General features: G+C 40.5%; 1 non-coding gene across 1 annotated transcript; it reads right to left on the reverse strand.

Moving 5' to 3' along the window:
* Positions 1 to 309: 309 nt before the first annotated feature.
* LOC141650349 (small nucleolar RNA R71) lies at positions 310 to 418 on the reverse strand. The gene has a single exon (XR_012546389.1). It is a non-coding gene; the product is annotated as a small nucleolar RNA R71 (small nucleolar RNA).
* Between the last annotated feature and the right edge of the window lie 13,608 nt (positions 419 to 14,026).

A 14,026-nucleotide genomic window follows, 5' to 3' on the forward strand; every position in this document is an offset into this window, starting at 1 on the left:
AACTACTCAAATTACCGCGCCGGACTTCGAGATCAAACCGGCTTTTATTAGCCTTATAGAGAGGAAACAATTTGGGGGAAGTCCTTTGGAGGATCCCAATTTGCATGTGCAAAATTTCTGTGACTATTGCTCCATGATCCGTCAAACGGGCGTCACTCAAGCCCAAATAAGGGAAATACTTTTCTCTCTCTTTGAAGGACAAGGCCAAGCTTTGGATCAATAGCCTTGACCGCACCGCCATGGAAATCACCAATTGGGAGACATTGGCTCTTGCTTTCTATCAAAAGTTTTTGCTACCGGAGAAAACTCAAACTTTGAGGAGCCAAATCGCCGGTCTCCGTCAACAAGCTCTTGAGAGCTTATATGAAGCTTCATAGAGGTAAAAAGAGCTACAAAGGCAATGCCCATATCATGGTCTAGACGATTGGTTCCTAGCTATAACATTCTACAATGGATGTTGTGCCGAGTCTCGAAGGATTCTTGATTCCGTCAACAATGGGTGGTTTGATCAAATTGACACCGATATTGTTCATGCCACGATCGAATCTATGGCGGTCCATGATGCACAATATGTCAATTACCTAAGTGTGTCACTCAAAGGTAAAGAAGAATCCTCCGACAACTCCGTCTTGCTAGCTCAAATTGTCTTACTCCAACAACAATTGGCGGAAAGAGATGCTAGAGATTCTCTACAACAACTCAATGTCGTGTCTTCAACAAGTCAAATTATTGTTTGTGACGGTTACGAAGGTGCGGGTCATTACACCGCTCTTTGCCAAGCTCCTATTGAAGAGGTAAATGTTTTTCAAGCTTTAAGACAAACTTCTTATTCACCGGGTACATTTTCAAATACATATAATCCAAATACAAGACTTCACCCGAATATGTCTTACAGAAGCAACAATGTGCTTAATCCTCAACCTCAACCTCCACCACAACAAAATACCTATGTTCCTCCACAACAAAAGTATAATCCTCCACCATGTTATCAAAATCAATAAACGCCCCCACAACACAATTACCAACAAAATCAACCTCCACCACAAAATGCCCAACAAAACAACCAAGGAGGAGGTAAGCTTGAGGGCTTAATAGTCCAAATGCAAAAAGGAATTGTTGGCTCAAATCCAAAAGAATGTGCAAGCTTTAAATGCCGCGATCAAGATGTTGGAGCAACAAATGGCTCAACTTGCCTCATCTAGCTCTTCAAGGAAAATGGGTCAACTACCCCCTTAAGGTGAGCAACCACATGATAACCTTAATTCTATATCCTTAAGAAGTGGTACAAAATACGATGGGCCATCCATGCCCAAAGAAGATGATGAGGTACTTGTCGAGATGGAGATTTCTCCAAAAGGTAAGGAAAGTGAAGATGTTCCAAAGAAGGTGGATGATCCACTTGTTGATGAGAAATTCAAAGATGTGGAGGATGCTCCTTCAAATAAAGATGTTGAAGTCAAAGTGCCATTCCCTCATCGATTGGCAAAACATCAAAAGAATTCTCAATTCGGTAAGTTCATGGAAGTGGTGAAGAATTTACAGGTAACCGTTCCTTTTACCCAATTAATTACTCAAATTCCATCTTATACTGAGTTCATGAAAGATATTTTAACTAAGAATATGACTTTTGACAATGTTGAAACTATAGCATTCACCGCCGAGTTTAGTGCTCTTTTGCAAAATAAGTTCCCTCCTAAGTTAAAAGATCCCGGTAGCTTTTCTATTCCATGCACAATTGGCACCTACCAAATTGATAAAGCTTTATGTGATTTAGGTGCTAGTGTGAGTGTAATACCTTACTCTATTTGTGCTAAGCTTAATATGGGAGTCTTAAAATATACTAGCGTCACATTGCAAATGGCAGACCGTTCTATAAAACGCCCTTTGGGAGTTTTGGAGGATGTTCCCGTTAAGGTTGGTAAGTTTTTCATTCCGGTTGATTTCATTGTTCTTGACATGGCCGAAGATGCCCAAGTCCCAATCATTTTGGGAAGACCCTTCCTACATACCGCGGGTGCGTTAATTGATGTCAAGAATGGTAAAATTACATTGGAAGTGGGTGACGATAAGGTCACATATAATTTGAATAATGCCATAAAAAGTCCCATGATAGAAGAGTTATGTTATTCTATTGACATTTTGGATGTTGTTGACATTGTTATAGAAGACTCTACACCTCGATCTTTATCTAAAGATCCATTGGAGGCACTCTTGCTATTGGAATCTTTTGCAGGTGACGATGAGATTGGAAATGAGGATATTGATGCTTTGGAACAAGAATTGGATGGAGAAGAGCTATCATTGGAGGAATGCTCACACTTTATAGGTTTGGTTGCTACACCTCAAGACCTTGAGGTACAAAAACCCGAACTTAAGCCTTTTCCTTCCAATTTGAGGTAAGCTTTTCTAGATGATGAGGAGATGTGTCCGGTAATCGTTAGTGCTAAATTAGATGAGAGTCAATTGGCTAACTTGCTTGATGTCTTAAGGTCTCATAAGAAAGCCATTGGATACAAACTTGACGATTTAAAGGGCATAAGCCCCGAATTTTGCATGCACCGAATTAGTCTTGAGGAAGACCATAAACCATGCGTCCAAGGTCAAAGACGACTAAATCCTAACATGCAAGAAGTGGTCAAAAAGGAAGTACTTAAATTGTTGGATGCGGGAATTATTTATGCAATTTCCGATTCTAAATGGGTGAGTCCGGTCCAAGTGGTTCATAAGAAAGGAGGAACCACCGTAGTCAAAAATGATAAAAATGAACTAATTCCAACTAGAATAGTGACGGGTTGGAGAATGTGCATTGACTATAGGAGGCTCAATTTGTAACAACCCGGATTATAAAATAAAGGAAAAACTTATATAAAGAGAATATCAGAGTACGATACTGATAAAAGGGTCAAGGTGGCGGAAACACCTGACCAATCTGGTTCGTTACTAAATCCAAAACAAGCTAATACATTATTCAAAGGGTTCTTAAAACTGGAAACAAACTCCTAAACAATTTATTCATCTCGCCGCACAACACTTCCCCAGCAAGATATCATCCAAACAGCAAACATCTGAACAACCTGAGAAAGGGGGTCGACAATCAGTCGGGAGTAACTAGATGATCTCCCAGTCATATTTACAACAATTGAATATAATCAACAATCAATAATAATTGAAAGTCATAAACAGTAAACATGTGAGATCATCTATATTCATGAAAAACCCAACACAGCTTACCATGACTTTATCAACCTTAGACGGATGCGAACATGCAAACCTAGACCATATGCAACCACTAGACCATGAACACTTACAAGACTAGTAGCGACAAATGACCCACAACAACCTAAGGCACAAAGCTAGCAATCAAGCTTAGCGAATAGAGCGAATGCCCGTTAGAGCATATAACCACTGCCTCTAACTTGCCAGAGCGTATAACCACTACCTCTAGCTGACGGAGCGTATAACCACTACCTCCATCAGTGTGGAGCGTATAACCACTGCCTCTACGGTACTATGTATAGCGTATAACCACTACCTATATGTATAAGACCCGGCCAGACTCTCGGTGCAATAACTGTACACCGAACGACACTCGGGAACCAGAGCGTATAACCACTGCCTCTGGCTAGTTCCGAACACAGACCAAAACAAATCCCGCATCAACGGGTGGCGTTGGTTCATTCTGATAGTATATAACTGATACTACCGTCATCTATTCAAACTAGCAACAAACCAATGCACAGTATAACTGATTGTACTAACATGCGTGAACAACATCACGACTCAACCCATAGGATAGTATAACTGACCATCCTACTTATCATATGAACAAGAGTAACCAAAGATATACGCAACACAAGGACATAACACGTTGAAAACAATACAACATATGAAACAAGTATAAGCAACCAATGTTATAGTAACTTCAGCTATAACTTTAATATTAACTTTAATATTAACCATTCCATGTTATAGTATTCCAACTATAACTTTAACATTAACCTTACCTCGTAACTCAATGTTAGATTAGCTCTGCTATAACATTGGCTTCATTAGCCTAATCTTACATTAGCATTAGCTATAACATTGACATATGACTTAAGTTATAGTAGCCCAGCTGTAACATTGAGCCATAATCTCAAAGTTATACGGCTTCACCTATAACTTTATCACGACCCCAGAGTTGTACCAACCCAGCTATAACATTGTGCCATAATCTCAAAGTTATACTAGTTCAACCATAACTCTAGGTCTTCTCACCAACCTCCACGATGCCGACACTAGGGTTTCCACGTGGAACCCTAGCCGCACGCCCCAAACGCCCAACGGAGCATAGGCATGATACATTATACAATTTAGACAATAAAACACAAACATAAATACACAAACACAATTAAACATGATAATAAACAATCAAACACGTACCAATTTACACAAATCAATAATTAAATCATGTAAATTACATCAATTGGCATAAACACAATTAAAAGAAAACACCTAGTTACCTTATTAAGCAGTTAAATCCTAGAGATCGTCTTCAACGATGTAGATGTCTTCACCAGGTTTAGGGTTTTTGAGAAAAGAGAAGCAAGGGTCTGGTTTCCCTTCTTATTTATAGAGAAGCTCATGGGTTTATTTCAAGCTTAGGCCCAAAACTCACCCATAAACACTAAACCACACGTGAAAACCCAAGAGGGAGCGTGTCTTCATAGAAATTCGAGCCCAACGAGCCGAATACGCAAAAGACGGATATTTTCCCGAAAATAAAATATAAAATATGGGAAAATAAAATTATAGAATTATATTACGGAAATTAGGGGTGTTACACAATTTAGCCACCAAGAAAGACCACTACCCATTGCCTTTTATTGACCAAATGTTGGAGCAGTTGGCATTAGAGCTGTTCATGGGTCATACCACCCAATAACCCAGCCCATCCGGCCCTTATTTTTAGCGGGCTTGGACACAATTTTTTTAAAAAAATGGGTCCTGGGCTGGACAAGCCCGACCCAATTAAGTAAATGGGCCGGACATGGACACGAGCTTTTCCAAACGGGCCAACCCTCCCGGCCCACTAAAAATATAAGATAATAAATTTTCAATTTATTTGTGTATGTTTATTGTTTTAAATAATAATTTTTTTAATGAAATAAAATAAAAGCATATTTTTATTTAATAAAGTCGAACCTAAACTGTTGTCTTTTCAAATATCTCCACGCTAATTAAAATTTGATTGTCTTTCCAATAGGCTCATATATTCAAAATACCACTAATTACCGTGTATTACAAGTTACAATAATGTATACATCCATTCTTTACCTCAACCCTTATATGTATTCCTTCACTATCCATATATATTATACACCTAACATCAAATTTCAAATCAAGGTATGAGATATAAAAAGTAGTTTCAATTGAAGTCATTCTATACCGAATATGTAATTAACGGTTAAAGTTTAGTGTTACGGCCCATTAGCCCATGGGCCGCCCGACTTTTGATTAAGGGGCTGGTAAGGGCAAATATAATTGGCCCATAATTCTGACCCAACCCTCCCACTATAGTTTTAAAGGGCAACTTTTTTCTTCACGGCCCGACCCATGTCCGGCCCAAGCCTGCATTTGAACAGCTCTAGTTGGCATGTCATAAGTATTTTTGCTATCTAGATGGTTATTCGGGGTTCTTTCAAATACCCATTCACCCGGATGACCAAGAGAAGACCACATTCACATGTCCCTATGGTACTTTTGCTTACCGTAGAATGCCCTTCGGTCTTTGTAATGCCCCCGTCACTTTCCAACGTTGCATGATAAGCATCTTTTTCGACCTTATCGAGTCTATCCTGGAGGTGTTTATGGATGAATTTAGTGTCTATGGTTCTTATTTTGATGCATGTTTGGCTAACTTGTCTAAAGTGTTGAAGCGTTGTGAAGAGGTTGACTTGGTGTTGAATTGGGAAAAGTGCCACTTTATGGTGAATGAAGGAGTGGTGCTTGGTCATATTGTCTGGGAAAGAGGAATTGAAGTGGACCGTGCTAAGGTCCAAGTTATTGAGCAACTACCCCCACCGGTAAATGTGAAGAGTGTAAGGAGTTTCTTAGGCCATGCGGGATTCTACCGCCGTTTTATTAAAGATTTTTCTAAGATTGCAAAACCCCTTACGGAGATTCTTTTAAAAGATGCTCCCTTTGTGTTTACTAACGATTTTCTTGAGTCTTTTAATAGGATCAAGAAGGCTTTGATTTCCGCGCCTATTATCCAATCACCGGATTGGAACTTGTCATTCGAGCTCATGTGTTATGCAAGTGACTATGCGGTAGGTGTTGTACTAGGACAAAGAAAAGAAAAAGTTCTCCATGCTATATACTATGCTAGCAAAACCTTGGATGCGGCTCAAATCAACTATGCCACCACGGAGAAAGAGCTACTTGCCATTGTCTATGCCTTAGACAAATTTCGCTCTTACTTGATTAGTTCAAAAGTCATTGTTCTTACCGATCATGCCGCACTAAAGCACCTCCTAGCCAAACAAGAAGCTAAGCCAAGGTTGATACGATGGATCTTGCTTTTGCAAGAGTTTGATCTTGAGATTAAATACAAGAAGGGGGCCGAAAATGTTGTTGTCGATCACCTATCCCGTTTGAAGTTCAATGATGGAGGTATTGAGTTACCTATCGATGATTCCTTCGCCGATGATGTTTTAATGATGTTGGAAGCCAATACTCCTTGATATGCCGATATAGCCAACTACCTAGTTGGAAGAGAATTGTCACCTAACCTTTCATATCAACAAAGGAACAAGTTCTTACATGATGCCAAGTTCTTCCTATGGGACGATCCAAATTTGTTCAAACATTGCTCCGACGGGCTATTCTAGAAATGTATCCCACAATGGGATGTGAAAGGGGTGCTAGAAGGATTCCATTCTTCTCCTTATGGTGGTCATCATGGACCATCCAAGACCGTTGCAAAGGTGTTGCAATCCGGCTTCTATTGGCCAACTATGTTCCAAGATGCTAAAAATTTCGTGATGGCTTGCGATGCTTGCCAAAGGACGGGTTCCATATCAAGGAGGCACGAGATGCCTTTAAATGGTATCTTGGAAGTGGAGGTATTTAATAGGCTTATCGTATACCTATGCAAAGATAATTACCCTAGACACAAATTAATGTAGAAATAGGGGTCGAACACAAGAAAACGGGAATTACGTTGTGAAATGCCATGGATAGATTCTTATCAAGGTCGATTTCGTTTTTAGTTTGGTTTGTTTGTTTGATGACTAATAAAAATTATGGTGTAAATTATATAATTAAAATAGAGTCTAATGGGTTCGGGTCACACATGCAAAGGTAAACATATGATCATGATAAATTCGGTACTAATAACATTGTCAATTGTTTAAGCTTAGAGATACCCATCTTACGGCATTAGTATCAACCTTACACCGGGTCTAGGGATGGCAGTGGGTCGGGGACCCGACCCAGATCCTGAGGGTCGGACCCTAATGGGTCGGGTATGGGTCTCATTTTTTCAGACCCAATGGGTATGGGTCGGGTATGGGTCTTAAGAAAATATTTCGGGTTCGGGTCTAAGTTATGAGACCCATACCCGACCCTTAGACCCTTTATTAAAAAAAAAATCAAAATTACAACTTTTATGAATTCATACTGGCAGACTGTAGAAACCCAACTAAAGTCTCTTTCTCTTCCCTCATCCCATAAAGTGATAAAACACAACCAAACACTTCTGACAATACCACCACTCCACCACTGACACAAGAAAACCACCACCACAGCACTGATACGCGACTGGAAACCACCTCTCTAATAGCCGGCGACCGACAACCACCATTAACGGCAGATTAATAAACTCATAATGTTAAAGTAGTATGAATTTTTTTTTAATATTATAGACCCCATAACTGTTAATCTTGTTACTAAAGTGGCTGAAACTCGGACCGACGGGTAGACCCAGACCCTACCCTTACCCATAGGGTCCGGGTATGGGTCCTCAAATTTTAGACCCTTGCGGGTCTGGGTCGGGTACGGGTCCAAAGGGAAAATCTCGGGTCGGGTCGGGGTCTAGGCGGACCCTACCCAGACCCTACCCATTGCCATCCCTAACCGGGTCCTAGAGAAACACTCATACATGACTAGGTCGTCCTACTACACATGCTTAGTCTAATTCAATTCCGTGCCTCTCGACTTTAGAACGAATGAACAAACCTAATCTACGATTACGGCAGATAATCAAAGATTAAATGTGACAATGGAAACATGTGATAGAAACAATTGAACAATATTATTATCAACCTAATTAAACATGTTATATATTTGATTTTGCATGACTCCCCTAGCCTTTAGACTAGGAAATTTAGCTACTCATGTTGGAATATAAATTGCAAACTATATTGTAAGAAATGCTAAACATGGTTTTGTGATTTATAAAAACTAAATTAGATAACATGTATTATAAATAATGCTAATGAAATGTAAACGAATTATTAATAATAAACTATGCATAAACTAAATGGGAGTGTAAAATTATGAGCTAGAAATGAAAATACCTTAATAGACAAGAACTTGTATAGAAGAAATAAATTAGAACCAAATGCTTGAATAACAAATACTTGAACAATAACTTGTAGAACAAAGTGTTGAAAGATTAAACTAAGGGAAAGCTTAACAATTTGTAAACTACAATGAAAACTTATTGAGATAGATTATAATGCTTAAGGCTATGTAAGGAAATGAGACGTGAAAATGAGATGATCCCTTGAATGCACACAAGGCCTCTTTATATAGGACTTGGAAGTGAAACGTAAGAATCCAAGAGGGGTACAACCCCGATCGAGGACAACCCACCCCGATCGGGGGCGTGGTTGTCCGGGTATTTTGGCTTCAATTCTTGTTTAATGCTCGAGGGAATCCAATGTTTGAGATAAATGATCCTTAATGAACCCGGTTAATGCTTCATAAATCCTTCTAAGAGCATCCAAATGAGCATCTTAAGCTTTGATATTTTCCACATGATTTTGGACACCTTATTGGGCTCTTTGTAGGATCATTTTGTATTTCTCACACACTCTTGCTTGGGCTTGGAAATACCTTTCATTGTCATGCTTGGTCCATCTTGTTTCCACTTAGCTTAGTGAACTTAGTGTATGCTAATGTGATAGGAAAAAGCCTCTAAATGCTTAGATTCCTACAAAAACGTAACAAACACGACAATACACCTAGAACACAAGATTAGCTGAAAAATATACTAATTGAAGTATGATAAACAATAGAAACCGAGCTAAAATGAGGGATAAAAGGCATATATAAAATGAACATATCAGTATTCGATGTTTGGGGTATTGATTATCAACGAGTGTTTCCTTCCTCGAAAGGGAATCGGTATATTTTGGTTGCCGTTGATTAGTTCTCCAAATGGGTAGAGGCAATTGCTACTCCAACAAATGATGCTCGTACCGTGATCAACTTATTCAAAAAGATCATATTTCCAAGGTTTGGTGTTCCAAGAGCGATCATTAGTGATCGTGGTACTCATTTTGGTGAGAACAACTTGATGTCTTATTAGAGAAATATGGAGTCTATCATAGAAGAGGCTTGGTTTATCATCCACAAACTAGTGGTCATGTGGAGGTTTCTAACCGTGAGATCAAGTCCATACTTGAGAAAGTTGTTGCCAAGTCACGAAAGGATTGGAGTATGAAACTCGATGATACCTTGTGGGCCTACCGTACCGCATATAAGACACCTATTGGTACCTCACCATATAGGTTGGTCTATGGAAAGGCGTGTCATCTCTCCGTTGAGATGGAACAAAAGGCGTATTGGGCGGTTGAGGAGTTTAACATGGATCCTAAATTGAGTGGAGAAAAGCGGTTGTTGCAACTCAATGAACTTGATGAATTCCGCTTACAAGCTTATGAGAGATCCCGTCTCTACAAGGAGAGAAAAAAAGATGGCATGACAAGAAGATTTTGAACAAGGAGTTTCAAATTGGTGATAAGGTGTTGCTATTCAATTCCCGTTACAAGCTATTTCCGGGAAAGTTACGATCACGGTGGTCCGGTCTGTATACCGTCACAAATGTCAACAAGTTCGGTTTCGTTGAAGTGATGACCACCAAAGGCAAAAACTTCAAAGCGAATGGCCATTGTTTTAAGATTTATCATGATAATGTGATCGTTGGTGCAATAGAGGAAATGACCGTTCAACCTCTACCAAAGAAAGCTTAAACCGACTCAAGCTTTTACGTCGTGTGGGACATTAAACCAGCGCTTCTTGGGAGGCAACCCAAGCTTTTTAATTGCTTTTATTTATTTCTTGTTTTAATTTCCCGCAATTTACCGTTTTTCGTAGATTAGTAATAAAATACTCGACTTGACGATGTTTCCCTTTTTGTGAATTATAGGTGAAAATGAAGAAAGGAGGTCTAAAGGAGAATATGGCACGCTTGGCCATGCAAGAACTCCGTTCGGGGACGTAGTTTTCGAAACACGGGACGGAAATTAAAATAAAGAAGCAAAAGGTGCCCCGATCGGGGACGTGTGTTTGTGTTTTTCTGGCAGCTGCTTAACACGGCTAAGAAAAAAAAAAGAATTTCATTCTCTCATTTTTCTAAAGACCGACGATACACTTCTACTCCTCTCCTCTCAATTTCTTCACTCAAAATCACAAAGAAACATCTAGTTCTTCATCATTTTGAAAGATTCATTCATCATTTAACATCAACAAGTAAGTTTCTCTTCCTTTTCTCTTTAATTTCATCCATTTCAATCAATTTAATCAAGTTTTGCAAACCCTAACTCAAATTGGGGGAATTTGATTTTGTGCTTATTTGTGCTAGAAATTGATTGTAGAATGCTTTATTCGTGTTTATAGTATGAATTAGTTCACTAATTTGTTCTATTATGTCTATTTGGATGAATTTTGGTTTGACTTAAGATGAATTTTTGCTTTAAATTTTAGAAAAATGACACCAAGAAGACCTCCTACCCAAGGTGCTTCTAAGAGGAGAAGAGGTGAGGCGGAATCCTCCCGGACTGCGGAGGATTTGCAAATGGAAGAGGTCCCGGAATGGCAAGACCCGAATTTTCCTGGAGTGATCTTCAATTAACAAAAGCAATATGACAATTGAGTCATCCTAAAGAGCAAAGGTATAAAACCAACTAAATTTATCAACCAAGCTTCTTTAAACAACATTGGTATGAAGCATTGTTATACAATGAATTATAAGACCTTTCCCAAACTCACCCTTGAGTTCTTGAGCACTTTTGAGTTTCATAGGTCTAGAAAACCCGGTGTTGTGCTTTTTGTGACCTTTCGATTGTTTAATGAAGACCATAAGATGTACCTAGCGGATTTCGCTAATATCTTCCAATTGCCCCATAAAGACTTACCTACCGAATCACCCGACTCTTATAACCCCGTTTTAACATGGAATGCCATTTCTCACTTCCCTTAACTTTTCGAAGTTGGGACCATTTTCCTCATTAATATATACACTATCCCGACATTCGGATTTGGCAAAGGTTTATAGAATAGACCTTTTTTGGGAGAAATGAGCCTCACTCGGTGAGGAAAATTGAGGTAGAGATTTTGGGTGCATTCTTGAATGTTAATGGTGATGATGCATGGGGAATCAATATCCCCTACCACTTTGCGGTCCACTTGACCAAACAATGTAACCCCAAGAATAGTTGTATTGTCTTAGGGGGGTTGGTTATAAAAATTGCTCACCATTTGTTTAGGTTCAACCAAGAGAACACCACCTTAAGACCATTGCTTGTGTCTAGGGAAAAAGGGGTTGGGCTAGATTATGAGTATTTTCTTTCTTGTAATTGGTTTAGGGATGCTTACCGTAACATGGTTTGGAAGATAGGTAGGTAAGACTCCATTTGTCTACTCGAAGAAAAGAAAGAAATTAAGGCTTTAGTCCACACTAAGCCTTATCATAGGAGTGCCCCTTTTACTAGACCTACTTACCATTTGGACCTAAAAGGTGAGACAAACACCACCATTGAGCGGCGTGAGGGAGGTCAACCCTCTAAAGCACGCCATTCCACCTCTAGTGTTCATTCACCTTCTAGCATGGAAATGATGCATGAATTGAACTTAAGTGTTAATACAATTTGTGATGACCAACGACTTGTTTTGCATCCAATTTATGATCATTTTGCTAGACAAGGAGTAATCCAACCCGAGGGGCCACACCCTTCATTTTATACTTACTCTTCGGGTGATTTCCTCCTCCCTTTCACACTCCCACTCCCCCTCCTAACAATGATGTAGATAAATTTACTACATATGCTCCCGGTCCGAATTTTTGTGGTTCGGATTATGGAGTTGAGGCATTACATGGAGGTTATGGTGGATATGGTGGCTATGGAAGGTATGGTGGTTGTTCCGGGTGTAATTTCGGAGCAGTGTTGTTACCACGTAAGCTTGTTGAATAATGTCTTTGCTTGACTCTTCCTTTTGGTCTCTCCTATAAAAGATGAACAAACTGAGGGCTCGACTTGGTACCGAGCGTACTCACTCCGATGCTCAAGTCAGTAAACTTAAAGGGATAAGTTGTATGATACTTGGCAAAGTATATTGTAGAGAGATAAGGGAGTTTATACCAGATTATGAGATGTTTAGGTTATATTTCGGATCCTTTTCTCGTTGAGAGAAGTGGAGTATTTATAGACTTTCACCTTTTGTCACGTAGTGGCCAAGTGGCAGAGCAGGTGGAAAGACCATCTTACCCTCGGCCGGGTGACCCATGGCAGACCGGCAGGCCTGGTTGACTCCATGCCGAGGGGACTGGATGTGAGTACACGGATATGTCTCTCGGCTGGCTAGTTGCCGAGGCCGAGACCCAAGTGACAGGCCGGCAGGCTTCGTCGGCTAGGCCGTCCTTCTTGTTGACTTGTTGTCTTTTGGCTTTGACCAAGGTCAATATGTTGACTCGGTCAGCGGGTGCAGAATATGCCCCATCAATTTGCCCCCAGCGTAGTCTATGTCGTGGTATGGACTCCGACGCATGTTGAGCGTATTCTGCGCAAGTTAAACTTCTCCATCAGCTTCTTCTTCTTCGGCTTGGTTCTGTTCCCTTGGTTCTGTTCAGGCCGTACCATATCCTCCCTCCACATGGTTGTGTAATGGACTTCCAATGTGGAAAAGAAAAAATAGGCGCTGGCCGAGACCAAGGTTTGAGAGTGCCGTGTGTTTCTGGTTGCCCCCGGCCGGTGCTGCCAAGCTTGGTTGATCAGCTGGCCGGTTTCCAAGTACATACCAAGGAGCGTGTCAAAGAAGTTTGGTAACTGTTGCGTCGATTGACATTCCGTGGCTGCATGCGTGACACGTGTCCTGGTGTCGGTTGGTGGATGCTTCATGGGCTTTGCCCTGATTGGTCAATTGAATGGGCTTTGCCTCTATAAATAGCGCAGTGTGCCCCTCAATTTTCTGCACAATCTTCATTTCTTCAAAAAATTTCCTCTCTCTTAGTTTTTCGAAGAAATTTCTCTCTAGTCTTCAAAGCGTTACTCGGCGTAACACTTATTCCCAAGGTAAACAAACAAATTTTTTCTCAATCTTTTAATTGTTAAATATTTGTTGCCACCATGTCTTCTGCCGACGCTGGACCCAGTACCTCTGTGCCGGGGGGCGAACCGTCGCATCCTCATGAAGAGGAGCCACTGGTCGTCACCCCGATAGGGTTTGGGGGTCCCAAGTCGCCGTCTCCCGAAGTTGATGAGCAATTTTTGGAGGGTTTTTCTGATGAAGATGATGATGATGATGATGATGATGACGATAAGGAGGCGACCCCATCTGGTTCGAAGAGGCCGCATCTCTTGGATCATGGCGGCGCCTGCTCGATCAATCCCGATCGTGTTTGGACGAACAAGTTCGCCTCTTGTTCCGGGCCTGATCTTTTTTTAAGATCATTACTCCTTCGGCAGGGAGTATAAAATTGTTATCCCTAAGGATGGTCAGGCGGTCTGCTGCCCTCCCGAGGGCTGTATCGGCGTGTACA

Source organism: Silene latifolia, chromosome 3 (assembly GCF_048544455.1).
Source record: "Silene latifolia isolate original U9 population chromosome 3, ASM4854445v1, whole genome shotgun sequence".
In the NCBI taxonomy this organism is placed as follows: Eukaryota; Viridiplantae; Streptophyta; class Magnoliopsida; order Caryophyllales; family Caryophyllaceae; genus Silene; species Silene latifolia.